This window comes from Natator depressus, chromosome 25 (genome assembly GCF_965152275.1).
Source record: "Natator depressus isolate rNatDep1 chromosome 25, rNatDep2.hap1, whole genome shotgun sequence".
NCBI classification, from domain to species: Eukaryota; Metazoa; Chordata; order Testudines; family Cheloniidae; genus Natator; species Natator depressus.
Window position 1 is genome coordinate 14,356,507 of NC_134258.1, and position 17,418 is coordinate 14,373,924.

General features: G+C 49.2%; 1 long non-coding RNA gene across 19 annotated transcripts in view; it reads left to right on the forward strand.

Annotated features, from left to right (window-relative positions):
- Positions 1-17,418, forward strand: part of LOC141977659 (uncharacterized) — a 127,741-nt gene that overhangs the window by 87,536 nt on the left and 22,787 nt on the right. The gene's annotated exons all lie outside the window — the stretch shown is intronic.

Genomic DNA, 17,418 nt, shown 5'->3' on the forward strand with positions numbered 1-17,418 from the left:
AGCCTTGTGCTGGCTCCTCTGTACAGGGCTGGAGGATTTTGCCCTGAGAGAGACTGTGCCAGCTCCCAGGGCTGTCAGAGCAGCAACTTCTAACATCTCAGTGTGGAGGGAAGTGGGGGAAGACAAAATGACATTTATAATTAACTGGGGTGGTAAAGGGCTTCACTGTGATGAAATGACAGATTTCTGCCCGTGGGACGTGCCTTATTGCTAAGGAATGAGGGTCGCCTGGGGATGCCGCTGAGCAAATCACTTAGTTCAACTATCTTGGCTGCATTGATTTTTTCTGTTGGGGTGTGACTGGGGATAAGTGCAAAGCCAAGGCACCACTGACAATGCCCTCGCACGGGCACCTGTGTATGAGGCTGAATCCACCCCATGTGGATTCACCCCCAGCAGTTTGCAATCTCCTCTCATTTCTCTGTTCACCTCAAAATCGTTTGAACCCCACGGATGGCCCAGGCTGCAATTGTGGGAAGCACTGGGAGACCCAGTGAACCCCTCCCCCTTTGAGCCCCCCCCATCTTAAAGCGGCATAGGGGAGCATTGTCCGATGCTAACAAAGGTGTTATGGCACCGGGTGTCACAGGCAGCCTGGGTTCAGGTCTTATTTTGGGAAGTGCCGGGCTGAGGCTCCGTCTTGCTCACCCTCCTCTCCTGTCCCCTTGGCCGCAGCTGCGTGGAGGAGGAAGGGAAGCTGTCATTTATTTCTCACCAATTAACGTGGAAGCATCCATCCAGCAGTGTCAGGGCTGAGCTGTTGTGCCGATGAACTTGTTTGTCAGAGCCCAGCTGATGCAGGGCTGGTGACTGAAGGCCCAAGCAAAGCTCTGGTTGCTAGATGGATTTGGAAGGGTGGAGTTGCCCAGGGCAAAATGTTTGAGAGCACAGCCCTGCCCTGCAGTGTCATGGGGGACCCCTTGCTCCCCATCTCGCCTGGGCTCTGCACCCCAGCTCAGCCCTGCCCTGTAACAGACAGGGGCTGTCTCACTCCTGTGTCTCCTGATACCCTGGCAAAGCCCTGCCTGCAGTGTCAGGAGCTGTCCAGCTCCCCCATGGGCCCCTGCTCTGACCTGCCCTACAAAGACACAGGTGCTTTCCCCACATTGAGGGTTGGGAAAGGTCTGCTGTGCCCTAAATCCCCTGGGGAGTTCCCAGCTTCCGAGCACACTCTGTGGGTCAATGGTCCTCTGCGGAGAGCTGGCTGGTGACATGGTGACGGATCCTTTTCCTTGTTCCCGCCTGGCAGATTGTATTAAAGGAAGCGAAGAGTCCACAAAATACTTTTGCTAACGGTACTGCTCCACGTATGCAATTGTTGTTGCTGCCACAGGGGATGTTACGTGATTGTGAATGAGAGGGACAGGGCTTGAAAAATCCACTCAAGCACTCACCCATGGTTAAGGAGAATCTTTCCTGGGTGAGTGCAAGGAACTTCTGCAGAAAATCCCCAAAACGTAGGCTCTTAGCCATTATTATTGGGGAGAAAACCTTCTAAGCATGACCCAAGTGCAAGAAGTGCAGTGTGGTCTTCCTGAATCTGCAGAAAATTTGCTCCAGCACCTCCACAGCTGCTCAGAGCTTTGCCAAGCTGCACTGGAGTGAAACCTGGCCGGGATCTCATCAGTTTTCACTGCTGCTGTTTAGGAACCTGTGGGCTGCAGCAAAACTGACAAGAATGAAGGCCCCTCTACTGATTGGGCAAGCACTGATGCTTTTCCTGGGAAAGGATAGGTCAGAATGGAGCCTAAAGGGGAGGAGATGACCCTTCTCAAAACCAGCAGGCTATAAGGTGGAAGAAGGGAACAGAAAGTAGCCTCATGACTAAGCCACTGGCCTGGGACACCTGGGTTCTATTCTTAGCTCTGTCACAGTCTCTCTCTCTGGTCACTTCCCTTCTCTGTGCCTCAGTTTCCCCTCCCACCATTTGTTCATCTTGTCTATTTAGACTATGAGACCCTTGGGGCAGGGATTGTCTCGTACTGTGTCTGTACAGGCCCTGGCGCAATGGAGCCCTGGCCTTGGGTGTGGCCTCTAGGTGCTACCGGAATACAAATTGTTAATAGGGGAAAAATCCTCCTACTATTTCTCAGAAGGGCTGGGGGTGTGGGGAGTGTCTCAGATTTGTCAGGAGCCTACGCTCCTGTGCCATAGAGGAGGTAGCCACACAGCGTGGGGTAAGAAGGAGAGAGAAGGAAATGGGCACTGGGGATATGTTAGGGAAAGATCTGCCACGCTTTGTTATAGGGAGGGGAAAGGTGGAACAACACCAGGGGGAAGAGAGACGGAGTGTAATACACTTTATGAAATCTATTCACTAACAAGCACAGTACAACCCAGGACAGATTGGCCTCATGCCTTTAAACTGCAGCGGGCCTGGGACTTTGTCTCTTCTCACTCTGGCTCAGTGCTTGGGGGTCGGGTCTGGTTTCCAGGAACTGGCAGGGAAGCTGGGGTCCATGTCATTGCAGACAGGAGGGGATGTCTCTGCAGATGAGCTCTGCAGTTAGATCACCCCTGCTATGGAAAACCTTGAGGCCTCTGCCCAGAGGCAAACTGGCGGGACTCGCCTGAGGGAGATGGGATAGTTGTGGTAGTTTAGGTGTCAGGGTGGGGGACTGGCTGAGGTCTGCTAGCTGAATGGGATGTATTCAGAGTGGGTCCTGTGTTCCCACTTGGGATCTTGAAACTGCTGGTCTTCTGAGTCCCCCTGGCTGCAGAGAGACCGGTTAAGGGGCCTGGCAAGTGACTAAAAACAGTAGCTGATCTGACTACTTGAGCCATCTAATTATTAATCTCCACCATACTGAGCTGCTGCTGTGATACTTCACCCCAGGGCCTTGTCTGTGTCCGTGCTCACATTACTGGCACTAGCCAAGGCAAGGTGGGCTTTGTCCAGTACTACTATGCCTTGCTAGCAATCTGTTTAAGCAATGACAGGTTGAGTTTACAGCCCAGATTGAGCGTCCCCGGTTCCATCCCAGGCCATTGTATGCCTCTCTCCCTTTCAGCCTCATTTCCCCTATCTGTGCCATGGGCCCAATCTGCAAAGTTAAGATCCCAAAGTTCAGGGGTGTTTGGATGCAGAAGTCTAGTTGAAATCAGACTCTAGTAAAATGGGGCTAGTTCATCTTTGGAACCAAAGAAAATAATGGAATGAGCCGTGTGTGTGTGTATGCACGCACACGTGCAAGCAAACCCCACTACCTGGATGGAATCAGATCTGGACAAGTGTGTGTCATAGGCCTTACAGTGCTAACATCTGATGCAGATTCTCCTTTTCCTCAGGTAACAGAGGTCCATGCTTTTGGGCCTCTTAGGTTAGCCTGGTCACTCTGCAGCTCTGAGTGTTCTTGGTGTGCAGCAGACTCTGTTGTCTTGTATTCAAGTAATCTGCTAATCTTAATAGTAATTCACGGCTAGTAATTTAACAACAGGCCATTAGATACATAGTTAACCATAGCATGTGTTTTCAGACACATCATACCTAGTCCAGGTTACCCACAATCTGTTGCAAATGGTATTAAAATAGTGAAAAGATTACTAACGAAAGCTGAAGAAACAACTACTGATTTATATTTGACATTATTAAACTATAGAACGTCGCCATTACAACAAGGTTTATTACCTGCACAGTTGTTATGTAATGGAAAACTTAAACAGATTCCCTAGGTTTTTTCCAGAAGGATATAAGGAAAGGAATAAGTATAAATATCAGTCAAGTTTGTATCAAAAGAATTATTGTGAGAGGATCGCAGAAATGACCTTATTTGAAACTGAATGATGGAGTACGTTCTATAATAGTAGAAACGGGGCTCAGAAGGCCACAGTGACAACTGCCAGCATCTAGGTGATGACAGCTTGTTTCTACATTTGCACAAAACCCCAGGGAGAAAAGCCCACTGAGACAGACAGGCTCTGATGGAAATCTCTTGGTGTGGGGGGGGGACTGTTCTTATTCCCATGAGCTGCTCCACCAGTAACTCTCATGGTGCAGTAAAACAGTCTGCCAAAGGGGTTGGTTTGCTTCACCTACATTCCAAAGCCTGGGGCGGGGGGCCGACGACAGAATTAAACCTGGTTGTTTTTCATGATGTTTAGCGAGCAGGACTGTTAAATGCTTCCCCACTGTATTAAAGATCCTGAAAAAATCAAGTGAGGAATAGATGGGATGCAACCATCTGATCCTTCCCCAGAATGCCCCTTCCGCCTCTGGATGACTGCAGCCCCTGCTCCGCGATGCATACTGCTGCAGAGGGACACACACGGCAGCCTCTGTAAAAGGCATCCAGCAATTTAATACAAACTGGCATCTGCACCTGAGGGAGGGGGTTATCTTCTGCCTGATCTCCAGGGACGAAAGCCCCCGACATTCCCTCCGAGCGATGGATGTGACCTACATAGCTGGGCTCCAGATAAGACCGCCTGAGCTGCCGCTGACACCCACTTAAAGAGACAACACCCTGCCGTCTGCGAGGCCCGGTTTGCCAGCGTGTGCAGGGAGAGGCCAGGGACCAGTTGGAATCCCAGCTCACCTGAGCCTGGGGGGACCCTATGCAGACCTGCAGGGCTGTCAGTCATCAGGCAGGGGCCAGGTGGATACCGATGGGAACCTCCTGGAAATTGGGATTTTAGAAAGGGCCTTGGAATTCCACCCCCGGCCCCGCAAAGCCAAAACCCATCAGGGCACCAGGAAGGAAAAGCTTTTCTCCATGGTGACGAGCCAGCGAGATCCAGCTGCTCCTTAGTTTGCCCGCTTCATTAGGAGATTAAAGAATTGGGTGTTAGTCTCACCTGGCACCTCAGGCCTGGGATCCAAGAGTTAAGCAGGGAAGGGGGGCCACCAAAGAACAGGGTGGCTCTTACAGGGTAGGGCTGAGCCAGGGAGCCCAGTAAGTAAAGCCGTGGAGATGGGGGAGAACAGGGTTCCTGTGATGCTGCAGGTCAGGGTGGAGATGGGGACAAGCAGCAGGGGAAATGAAGGAGCCCCATAAAGCTGGAGAGAGCCTAGGAACCAGGACTTGGGGGCAGGAGGCTGCATGGCGTCAGCACAGAGCCATGTCGGGGAGCAGATCCCAGCTGGAATGAACTCAGCCCTGCAGAGCATGGCTAATCCGTCCCTGGCCTGAGCCGCTCTCCCCCTCCCGCTCTGATCTCCCCTTCTCTCTCTCAATCACCACATTGTATTTCCCTGCTCAAGTGAAATAAGCAAGAAACGTTTTTCTTTTTCCTTTAATTCCAGGGAAGGGCTGGAGCTCAGCTCCTGCTGCTGGGAAAGAGGGGGGAAAAGCCCAGTGAGTCCCGCTCCCTCTGAGCCCTGCCTGGCTCTGCAGCCCCTCCCCAACCTCTGCCCACCTTCCCCCATGCCTTCAGAGCAGCATTAGCAGCATGTGTCTGCACTGAGTCGAGGGATCCAGCCAATAACCTGCGATGAGCCCCGAGAATCCTCACAAGCTGCCTCTGGGTTACAGCATGCGCAGGCCTGCTGAGTTTTGTTCTGCTCCATGGGTGACATTTTATGCAAATTATTCAATTAGCTACTGTGCACATTTGCAAGTAATTTGCATGTGGTCATTAACTTAACTTTGTGGTCAATGCACCCCTCCCACGAGCAGTGGTGGGGACGTGTTTAAATCTTGGCAGCTCTGGCTGGGAGGGTGCACTTGACAGGAGAGATGATGAGCTCTGCCAGGTGCTGAACTTGCACAAGGGGAGTGGGTGGAACTATTCTGTGCCTGTAGAGGGGGCCCAGTTCGGGGGTGGGTGGGTGGAATTTGCATCCTGCAGAGGCCTATGCGTCACCCCTATGGGTCTGCGCTGGCCCCTGCATGGGGTCACTTTCACTGGGCAGCAGAGTTTACTGCAGGTATGTGCAGGGGAGGGGGGCTTTGTTTTGTGGTTCCTGGAAGGACGGGGCACATTAGGAATTGCAGAACAAGCCACCGTTTACAGGAGTAAATCCAAATGAACAGAATAAAGTGCAGAATAAAGTCCAGGCTCACTGGCATTTAGAGAAGCTCTTGCCTTTGGGGTGATGGTGATTTGGGGCAAATCGGGGTTGTTTTTTCCCCAAACTTTAATGTTTTGAGAAAGTTAGATCTTTAAAAAAAAACAAACTTTAAATATTATTATGGGTTCTAGTTAAAACAAACAGACAGCCCTGATTCCTGGTGTCACCAGCCCCGGGATTTTGATGTTCAATCCCAGCAGAGGCCCAGACTCTCAAAACAGCTCCGCTCCCACGTCCTCTAGGTGCTCTAGAGTCCTTTTGAAAATCCGACACCTCTGCGCTTTGCCTGTGTGCTCGCCCCTTCGCGCTGTGACGGAGTCTGACAAGAGCTCTCTCTGCACTCCGCAGCCAGAGCTCACGCTGGTTTAGGATCAGAGCCAAAGACTACGCAGAGACTCCAACTGGGATCGGGCCCTAAAATAATGAGTAACATGAAGGACCCACTTCTCTGTCACGCTGCCCCTTGTGTAGTCATTTACCCTAGTGCAAGGCAGGGGCAGGTGGCCTCCGTTCTGATACAGTGGCCCTCGTCAGCTCACTTGGTGCTGGTGCGAACGACTGCACCAAGTACCAGGTGATGGAGAAGTGGACCTGAAATGTTCTGTCCTGAAGCTAATATTGATTCCCTTGAGGAAGTCTTGCAATCATAATGAAGAGGCTGGCAGGGTTTAATACCAAACCTGCAGCTCTGTGCGAGCAAGAGGAGCCACAAGAGGGCCTGAAAGCAATAGGACGTTACAGGCAGCATGGACTTCTTTCCAAAGAAGTTGGCACCTGGGGTGCTGAGCAAGACTGTCCATTGCTTTCTAAAAGACAAGCTCTGGTGTCAGCCACAAGATCTGTGCCTGATGCAGGGATCACTGGGTGACATCCCGTGGCCTGTGCTATTGGATCATAATGGGCCCGTCTGGCCTTGAACCCTGTGAAACACTTTTGAAAATCAGGCCTATCATCATCAGCCTAGGTGGGAGCTGAGCATCTGAAAAGCTGACCCTGGCTTCCCTGGAAGATCTGGCCTTGTTTGCTTATACAAGGAACAGATTTTCTGTTCCTGGCCTGGTATCTGTGCTGTAGGAGTGCAAGCCCGAGCAGCTTCCCTGCAAGCCCCATCCCCAGTCAGATGAAGGAGACAGGAAATGAATTAGAGAGAGAGAGCTATGGGAAAAGGAAACCAGAGAGCACAAATAGCTGATAGATACATAAAGCGGGAGGGGGGGAAGCTCTAGAGAAGGCAAGATATGTGAGAGAGATATCTCTGGAAAAGATAATAGAGAACAGGGGCGGGGGGAGATAAAAAGAGACAGAGCAAGCGAGAGTGAAGATAATCGAGAGGTTGATAGAGTGATAGACAAATCGAGAGGGGAAGAGAGAGGATAGAGAGAAGGATGGTGAGACAAAAGCTGTAGATAGGGAGGGGACAGGTATAAGCAAGAGCCTGCAGTGGTCCTAGATGGTGAGATTCCCACCAGGTTCCCATGTTCTAATCGCAGGCTGTGCATTAGCGGAAGCCGCCAATTCTGTTTCACAAAGTACTGGGAGATTCCAGTGTTTGTCTTTGTTCCGATTAGGAATGAAACCTGAACACCGGGAAATTCTCCACCAGAGAAAACCCTGAAAAACATAGTCTGGGGTCAAACGATCAAACCGTTCCATTTGGGTTTCACCTCGCTGATTTTCTGTTCTGTCCAAGTGTACACTGCAGAGTCGTTCCAAATGGCAACCTGGCAACGTTTTGTTCCGATTATGTTGGAAGGGTACATTTCGCGTGTCAGAACCGTTCTTTTCCCCCAGAACATAACTTCAGCTAACTCCACACGATTCCAGGAAGCATTTGGACTGCAGTGAAACAGTGTTCTCTGGTGGAACATGGACCTATCCAAGTTTTACTGGCCTGTTCTAGTTTTTCCCTTTCTCCGACATTCACATGTTTGATGTCTAGCAGGAATGTTCCAGCTGGGAGGGGCTGTATTGTCACTGCTCCTCTTTCTTTATGTGCACCAAGCCCGCGTCTAGCAAGGGAAAGTACCCAAGGAATTAAATGGAAGCTTTAAGGTCTACCTTGTGGCCCAGTGGATAGGGTGCTGGACTGGACTAGACTGGATTCTGTTCTTGGCTCTGCCACTGACTCCTTGGCTGACCTTGGGCAAGTCATTCCACCTCCCCCATGCCTCAGTTTCCCCATCTATAAAATGAGGATACTGATACTGACCTCCTTTGTAAAGAGCCTTGAAAGCTACAGTTGAAAAATGCTGTATAAGAGCTAGCTAGGTGATATATTCACCAGTATCCCTTACTGGCAGGTTCATTTCTCTGCCTTGGCATGTGGAACCCCTTTGTGCTCATTTAAGTGCCTGATATTAAACACCTGGGAATTTTGAGGCTTAATTAAACAACGTTTGCCGAGCACTTTGGGGTCCTGGGATGCAGAAATGCAAAGCGTTGCTGTTAATTACAGATGCATTAGTACTGGGTATATTTTGATAGCCCCTAGAAGCCCCAAGCAAAATCAGGGCCCTGACAAGCTAGGTACTGCATAGACACAGAGCAAGAGATGGTCCCTGGGCCAAAGAGTGCACTGTCTAACTAGACGAGCCTATGTGTGGGAAGGAAGAAGTATTAATCACCCTATTTTCTGGCTGGGCAAACTGAGTCACAGTGAGATCAAGGGACCAAATTATGAAGAGCTCTGCTCCCAGTTGGGTACCTAGATCAGGGGTGAGATTTGGCCCAGGGGTGCACAAAGGTGCCCATGACAGAGCTGTAAATCAAAGCAGATCCCCTGAGTCTCAGGACAGGACAGTGTGGTAACCACACAGACTGCCTTCCCCTGCCCCTTCAGCCTTCCCAACCCAGCTGGGACATCCCTCCCTCCCCCACCTGGAGCAGGGTTTGTTCTGTCTCTCCCAGCGCAATGCTTGGCCAGCTACACAGATGTGCTTTTGGTTGGTCCAATTTCTTCTGGAAATGCTGCGAAAAGAATGACACACAGACCCCTACAGATCCCCGACCAGCCAAAAAAAAAAAACCCTAACATGAAACAAATCAACCTAAAAATGTCAGTGAATAAAATGTAGAAAACCCCAAATCCCCCCCATGTCACATTTTCACCCCAGAAAGACAGAAGAGCCAGAGGCTCTAGTGGAGTTCACTAGTGACTTCACTGTTGCTTTGTGGAAGGCATCCAGACCCTGGTGATGGGACAGAGAGCACCAAGACAACAGTGTCAGATGTGTCGTCCTGCTGGTTAATGCACGACTGGCAGGGGCTCAGACCTCGGGTGATGAGCACGGTCTAAGAACCTACATGGAATGGAATGGGTAGCAGTTTGATACCCTACAACAGAGAGATTGACCACTGCTGGTGTCTCGGGGCTGGGTGGGGTACGCAGGAGAGTCTTGTGGGCTCCAGTTCAAAGGAGCCGAAGCCTGGGACTTTAGTCTCGTGCACAGAGCTCCAACCAACAAATGCTTCTGTGATATGAAATGCTGGCAGATCATTCCTGAGCACCGTTATTATCTTGTCTGTGAATGATGCTAATTAAGTGTTTCTTGTAGTCTCCGTCTGTAGTTTCATATGCAATTTCCCCGGCACACACATGTATATACAGTCTAGGGAGAGTGTGTATTTTGTGAACGTGAGCATATATATCGCTATGCAGCGTAGAGAGACACAATAACAGTGCTTGGTGCTGACACCAGGCCTTTCAGCCCTGCTACTAAAAGCACTGGGCCCCGATCCTGCCTGGCCAAACTGTCCTGGACTTTATACAAAAAAATGGATTGGGTGGTTGGAAATGCAGGATTAAGGGACCAAGAATGGGGGCAGGTTATCCCACAACAGCCTATTGCAAGGTCTCTTGCGCCTTCTCCTGTACCATTTAATATTGTCCAGCAGTGGAGACAGGATACTGGGCTGGATGGACCCACTGGTCTGATCCAGCATGAGAGTCCTTGTGTTCCCACTGCAGGAATAGATTAGCTCATTAATCAGGCCCACTAGCTAATTAATCCACCCAGCACTCCTGTGAGGCATATCAGCAATACCAATGTGTGCATGGACGTTGGATTTACTGGGCTATAAATCCAGTAAAGAAGGAGGGAGACATAATAAACCAATAGTGAGATTATTTTTTGTCACAGCTTTTACCAAGCTTTCCCCTCCTGACTTTATAAGCCATGAGAATTTCCCACGTCTCCCACAGAAGGAAACACTCTCCTTTGTCTCTGTTGTTTGCCTGTTTGCGTCTCTCTCCTCCCTGATCCACCTTGCCCCCCGCCTCCCACCAACCCCATTCATAATCTTTTTCTCCTCCTGATGGTGGAAGACGAGGGACAAAAAACGGTAAAAAGCAATGTCAACTTTAACATAAATGTGACGGGGGTTGTGGCTGCTTCCCCCTCCTGTAGCCATGGGCCACTTGTAACTAAACAAAGGAGCCCAGCCTAGCACCCCGGGTCATCTGTGCCAAGCCTCATCCCATTGATTCCAGTGGTGCAGTGGGTTAGCCCAAGAAAGAACATGTGAGGGTTCGCCCTCATGCAGAGATGGACCCAGTTAACCTGCCTAGAGGTGGCCTCTTCCCTTTCCCCAGACCCACTGGGGTCCCTAGTGCGGTCTGTGGCCTGTGACCAGGCGAGATGATCACCGTGGTCCCTTCTGGCCTTAAAACCGATGACTAACTGTTGTCTGCTTGCCCTAAGATTGTTAGCTCCTGGGAGCAGGGCCTGCCCTCCTTGAGAGTTTGGAAAGACCCCACTGTGATGTGGGCACTGCCATAATATACAAATAATTAATAAGGCTGTCCCTGGGGTGGGGGCCCCAAGTGAACCTCACTTCCCCACCCCGGCCAGGCGGCCTCTGGCACATCTGCAAATGGGCACCAGGATAGGAAGAAGAAAAAAATGACCAATGCCAGATGTTGCGCTGCTCAGTGTCCTTCTCCCAGCCCTTCCTCTGTTTATTTTGACAAGTGTCATTTTGTGTTACTGATCTGAGCGTGCACTTCCCTGGGCCCCCCGGAGCAGATTACACTCTGCTTGTGCCAAAAGGTCAGGAAGGCTCACTAAGAGGAGAGTGCTGTCCTGCACAGACTCTGCTATTTGGTGAGGTAGTGGGGTTGGGGGTGGGGCATGAATTGTGCAGCTTATGAATTAAAGTGAGAATCAGCAAGACTCTGCACTGTTTATACCATCTGTTCATCTATCCCTAGCGCCTAGTGGATCCCTCGATCCCCCATCTATCGATCCACCCATCAGTCGATCGGTCCTAGATCCTTGCTGCCTGTCTAATTATACATCATCGTTGCAAAATTATCATGAAAATGCTCCAGAGGCGTCAGATATAAAATCCCCTGTCCTGCCCTTTACTATCACAATCATTTTACTAACGTCACTAATAAAACTAGATTCACACTTTGGCAAAAAATAGACAGCAGACAAGTGGAATTTTGCAAGGCGGAAGGATTTAGGGGAGCCCAGCTATAGAGAGAGAGAGTGAGATATGTACAATGTACAATGCTGTGCGTGTCTGTTGATGTAACGGCTTCTCTGTACAGTGTACAGATAGATGTACTGTAGGTGTATATCAATATCTCCATGTGCTGTGCTCTCACAAGGGGGTGTGTGTGTGTGTGTGAGTGAATGGGTAGATGTGCTGTGTCCAGTGTATATAATGTACTGCGGGGGAGGATGTATATACACAGATAGGTATAAAATATCACACATGCAATATGCTTCCCAGCTGACCCGGGACAGTCCCTTTCATGCATCTGTGTCAAGTGGAGTTTTGGTGCAATGGGTGGGGGCTGCCTGCAGCTCAGAGCTCGAACTCACTGGCACGCTCGGGGCATTTGTGCACTTACAGATGCCAGTGGCAATTACTGGCCCCTTTTTGTGCCCACCCTACTACTCAGAATTTCTTTGTTGGTGGAATGGCGGCTAGGTTCCCCACCGCCCATCTGTAGGGCACAGACCTGTCTCAGACAGGCTGGGGCAGAGGGGAGCGGGGGGGAAAGCAATCAGCCGGCGTTTGCATATTCAGAACAGGTGGAGGCCCATATGTCTAAGATGCACCAAACGAAATTAGCCACTATAATCATAATCAAATGTGCATTTATGCTGGGGGAAGGGAAGGGCTGGCAGACGAGCTGGATAATTATGAAACCCAGCATGTGCACAGCGGTTTTGCAACAATTATGCCTAGCTCAGCAAGCCGGGAATGATGCTTGTTACAAGAACCCTCGATCTCCAATCCGCCCCCCCACCCCACACATACACCCGGGAATTTGTTCCCCAGAGGGATGTGCTAGATGCAAGGTGCCATCCTGTTTCCTCTGTGAAGTTCCCTTCTTAAAGAGAGCAAGCACCCAAGGAGGGAGCATTGCTGGTCTGCAGGATCTCAATGCTTTTACTGTCCCCGCTTCCGGGTGTTCTGCAAACAGCAAATTATCGCTCGGTGGCAGAGGCTGGCTTGACTGCCCACAAACTGTCTGTTCCCCAGCTTTAAGCATTCACTAATAACTTCATAGCCTTGCCGTATGCCCACCCCACCTTGCGCCCCCAAGCACTGTTACTGTGGTTTGCATTAGCGTTTGCTAAATATTATTATGCCGTGTTATTTCCTGGCAGCTTTGGCTTCTTTTAGGTGGTTCCCGCCTCGCTAGGAATTCCACCAATAACTCATGCACACTCGGTGTGAAATAAACAGAAGATGGGGGAGGAGTAAGCCCCCCCACTTCAAAACCTCAGAGAATAAGAGCTATCTCAATGAAATGTCACCCCACAATCCGAGTTAACAATGCCCTGCCATTGCCCCAGCATGGATAGTAGATTGAAGCTTTTACAGGAGGGATTTGTACTGTGACTCTGGATACACACAGCCAGGTCCAGATATCCCCTTCCAGGATCGTCTCCCCCCGCATCTTGCCTATCTTGCCCACTTCTTGTGAGACTGTTTTATTTCCATGGGTCTCTTCAGAGAGTGTGTTCGGCGTCTCCACTCCCTGTCAGTGCAGCAAGGGTTGTTGTGCCTGTCTCCTGTTATGGGGGGTGGGGATGGAGCTGACAGTCCAAATTCATCTCCGGACTCCGATGCTCGGGGGCCAATATCCCGCAGCATTTCTCTGAATGAGCCCTGCGGGAATGGGGATGCTAACAGAGCACCGACTTCGGCACGTCTCCACAGTACGCGTGTGCATCGATCTGAGGACACTGCATTGGCGAAATAAGGGAGAAAAAGGCGTGTGCGCTGGCCATGTGCTTTGGAGAAAAGCATTAGTGTTCGCTAGTTTTGTCACTAGTGTTCACTGCCTCTCACCACTGGGGCTTACAGTTTGTTGTGCAAATGCAGCCTGGTGCCAAGCAAACGTGTATGCAGGAAGCTACTCCGTGCGTTTCACAATGTGCCCACTTGGTGAGGATGGTAATAGGTTTGTTTCTCTCTTTTAAAATAACTTCCCCTGCTGCTTTTCCTACATGCTGGAAGGACTGAAACATTCCCACCGACATTCAGACCCATCAGGGTTAGCATCTTAAGTCGTCATTGTTGTTATTTATTTGTGTTACTATGGGGCCTAGGAGCCATAGTCCTGGACCAGGGCTGCTACGAGCTGCTGTGAGGGTACATTTTTGCCATGTTTCTGAGGTGCCCGGTGATGGAGGGACCAATAATGGGAGAGAAAATACCAAAGTTCTCCCTTCCTGTGGTCTTAATCAAAGAGTCACGCCCGGTTAGTTTGGGTTCACTGGTTCCAAGTCACGATTCCTTTAGGGAACAGCATGATCCACCAAAGTAGCATCTTTGGTCAAACTGTACCTCTGATTTTAAACTAATGTCTTCGCCTTGCTACATATGGTGAAGGGGCTAATTGGCCCCCCTCGCTTGTTTCACTCCCGCTTGGCCGTGGATCCGGTAGGTTGCCCTGTGCAATCCAGGAGGCAGTCAGCTCTCCAGCTAGCGGTTGATTATTTGATTAGCCTTTGTGCTGTGTCATTAGCCTGCAGATCCCGCTGCACTGCATGGCAGCCGCAGAGGCAAGTCAGCTAAGAGGGAGCTTTGCACCTATGCAAAAGTCACAGCTAGGTTCTGCACCCACCCCCCACCCGCCTGCCAACCCCCACTGCGTTTTGCAACTAAGCGGTAATCTGAAGAGGCAACTGCTATGTCCCTTTCAGGGAAATAATTCCACCTCCAGAAGCCAAGGTGCAGCCTCTTCCCTAAAATCCTGGCCCTAGGACAGAGATGCCCTCAGCAAGGGTATAAAGTGGGTCAAATGGACCTTTTCTTCTTTGTATCACTGCATGAGAAGCACTTCAATACCCAGAGTTACAGAAATGTCTCTGTCCACTTCAGATGTCTATCTTAGCACAAAGGAATGTTCTATAGGTGCAAAAATACCTGCTTGTGTTTTCAGTCAGTTATCCTGTTCAGGGCTGTGGATCGGCTGATGTCTATTTTGCTACATACTTCTTATAAGAACAAATCAAAGCCGGAGAAGGGCCAGTTAGGTCCCACCTGGGTCCTCGGATCTGTCCAGAATTGTCACCTACGGCATTTTCCACAGGGCTCTGCAAAGTCCATAACCGACCGCAGCAATTTGACGTCCATCACTTCCTGTGCTGCTTGTGCATCTTCGATGATGTACACGCAAACTTGCTGGTGTAAATCAGTGCGGCTCCACTGACTTGAATGCAGCTCTGCTGATTGACACCAGCTGAGGATGCAGCCCACTGTTTGTAAAATCAGTAACACCCGCCGCTGGGTGAATGGTGCAATAAAAACTGCCTTTCACCAAGATCCCTTTGAGTTTTGTAATGGATTCTATCTGGGCATGTTTGCTTTCCACCAGCAGTCAAGCACATCAGTGTTTGCTGGCCAAAAAACAAATAAAAAGGGTTGGCAGGAAGTGAACATCAATGCCATGTTCCCAAAAACTGAATGTCGCAGTCGCAGGTACAAGTGTTCACACTGGAAATGCTGGGGAACAGAAACAAATATCATCTGACTCAACTGATCAACCCTTAGTCTGAAGGCTGAATATTTACCACCAATTCTTCCTTTAAAAAAAAATCCAGTAAATAAAGGTGAGGAAATAGCTGGGAGTGATGGAAACAGGGAAACAGGCTAGAATTGCTAAATGAACTCTCCATTGCAAGATTTTCTCTCCACTTGAATAATATTGACAAGGAACCGAATTTTCCAGCCAAATCCCCTTCAAGTTGGTGGGAATCTTTCCCTTGGCTTTGCCTCAGACCCCATGTCATTTTGAAAAAAGGACAGGGAACATACATTGGAAATATATTTTTCTGGGTGTCTGTCTTGCTTTCCTCTATGGATCATGGTGCCATAGTAGTTAGCAGAATGTATAAGGAGTTGCTTTTGGGGCTGTATTTTCTCTATCACCATGCCTGCTCTGCTCGGGAGAAGGCATCTTTGAGGCCCTGGTGGATTTCTCTAGCAGAACACTGGTGCCTTCCTCCACACTGTGAACGGAGGAAGGCACCAGTGATTTTTCATTTCAGTGCCGTCTAAAACCAGGTGCTCAGCTGGTACAAACTGTCATAGGTGTGCTGAAGTCAAAGGAGCTGTGACGATGGACACTAGCTGGGGATCTGCCCCAGATCGGTTGCTCTGCCAGAACTCGCTTGTGGTGAATTCGGCTAGAGTGACACGGGCTGTTATGTGGAGGGTCATCCTGGTGACTACACACTGAACAAATGTGCCAGTCCTGCTACGAGTGGAATATTGGGGAGAACTGACTTCCCTGTGGGCCTGATCCGTCAAACACACACCACTGAACGTGGTGAGTGAGAACCACCCTGAGCTGTGGCCGTATTGAATTCACTGGGATGGCTGTCACTGGTACACATAGGTGGCATTTGGAGAGTGACTTCACTTCATCTCTAACAATCCCTGTGTTTGGAGCAGTGTTGTACATTTACAGGATTTTGCAGTAATGGGAGCATTTGTGTGTTAAAAATGGATCTCCGATTTCTTAAAGAGCCTGGATTTTTCTGCTTGGCATCGGCATGCCCCACTTCCGTTATTCCTGTGAAGAAAACAGTTGAGGCTTTCTCTTTTGTAAAATAAAGCACAAATGCACTTCAGTTGAAATAATAATTGAGATTACTCCATGGCTGTAACCTGATACTGAATTCTAGCTCTCATGCACCAAATCTGAAAATGGCACACTGAGCATCTGCTGCACTCATTTTAAGCAGATGCTAAAAGGCCTGATTCTCCTCCCACTTAAAATGTCAAAGATGTTACTCCCCATTTATACCAGCATCAGTGAGAGCACAATCCGCCCCCCAAATTTAAGTTGACTCACGAACCAATCATCATCTCCGGTGTCGCGAGTATGTGTCTTTTTAACAGAATGTTTTAACTGAGAGATTCTCTAGAATTGCAAATATCGCACTAGTGAAAATACATATTTGACAACCACAAGTATCATTGGGAGCTAAGACAGAAAGCGATCGGTCACTGAGACTGTCCTATACAGAGACAACAGAAAGTAAGTCAAACCCTATGTAGCAGTTTCAAGCCCCTTCAGATAGAAGGAACCAGTAAAAACAGTTCCCACTCCCAGGTTCTGCTATGCGGTGATACAGATTGAGTTTCTGTTTTGTGGTGGCTATTTTTCTGATCAAATTAATTTTTTGACAGATTGTGGCTCTCTGGTAGGAGTAAAACTCCAATTTTATTGCTGCTTAAAAGAAAATTGTTTAACTTAAATTCTCTCTCTCCCAGAGAGCTTGTGCAGCTGAGGGGAACCCTTTAGTGAGCAACAGCCCCACCATAGGTTTCAACTCTGCAGAAATTGTCAATTCAGGGTGTTTCCTGTGTATATTTATACAAACCCAGTCTCAGAATTTGGCTCCAGTTGGGTTTTTATTGCGTTTAACCTAAAGGCCACTCACCTGAGTTATAGTTGATTGTGTGGCTCTGTATAGTCCAGTCCAGCCAATGAAAGGCAGCACTTAGAGGATACAATCATTCCAGCCACTTGGCCCAATTACAAACACTGCCGAGATGCAGAAGTTCAGCCCTGTTTTCTTCAGAGGTGGCAACAACTTAGAGGCAACATGGAATTGTGTCCATTCCATTTCTATAAATTGTCCAAAATTAAAATATGGGGCTAAACCCTCCTCTTCCTCACATAGATGACATTTCCTTTTATCCAGTCACATCACAGGGAGCATTTCATCTCCAAGTTTTGCACTGACTTTACCAGGGACATTTTCAAAGACCTGTGGGAATTGGGGGTCTTTGTCCTTTGTGCCTTTAAAAATCTCCCCCCTCTTTTTTTCTTTAGTGTCAGACTCTCCTAGTTGGTCTCATTCTGAATGAATGACTTTCCAGCATGAAGAGGCTGATCCAAAGCCCACTGAAGTCAACGGGAGTCTTTC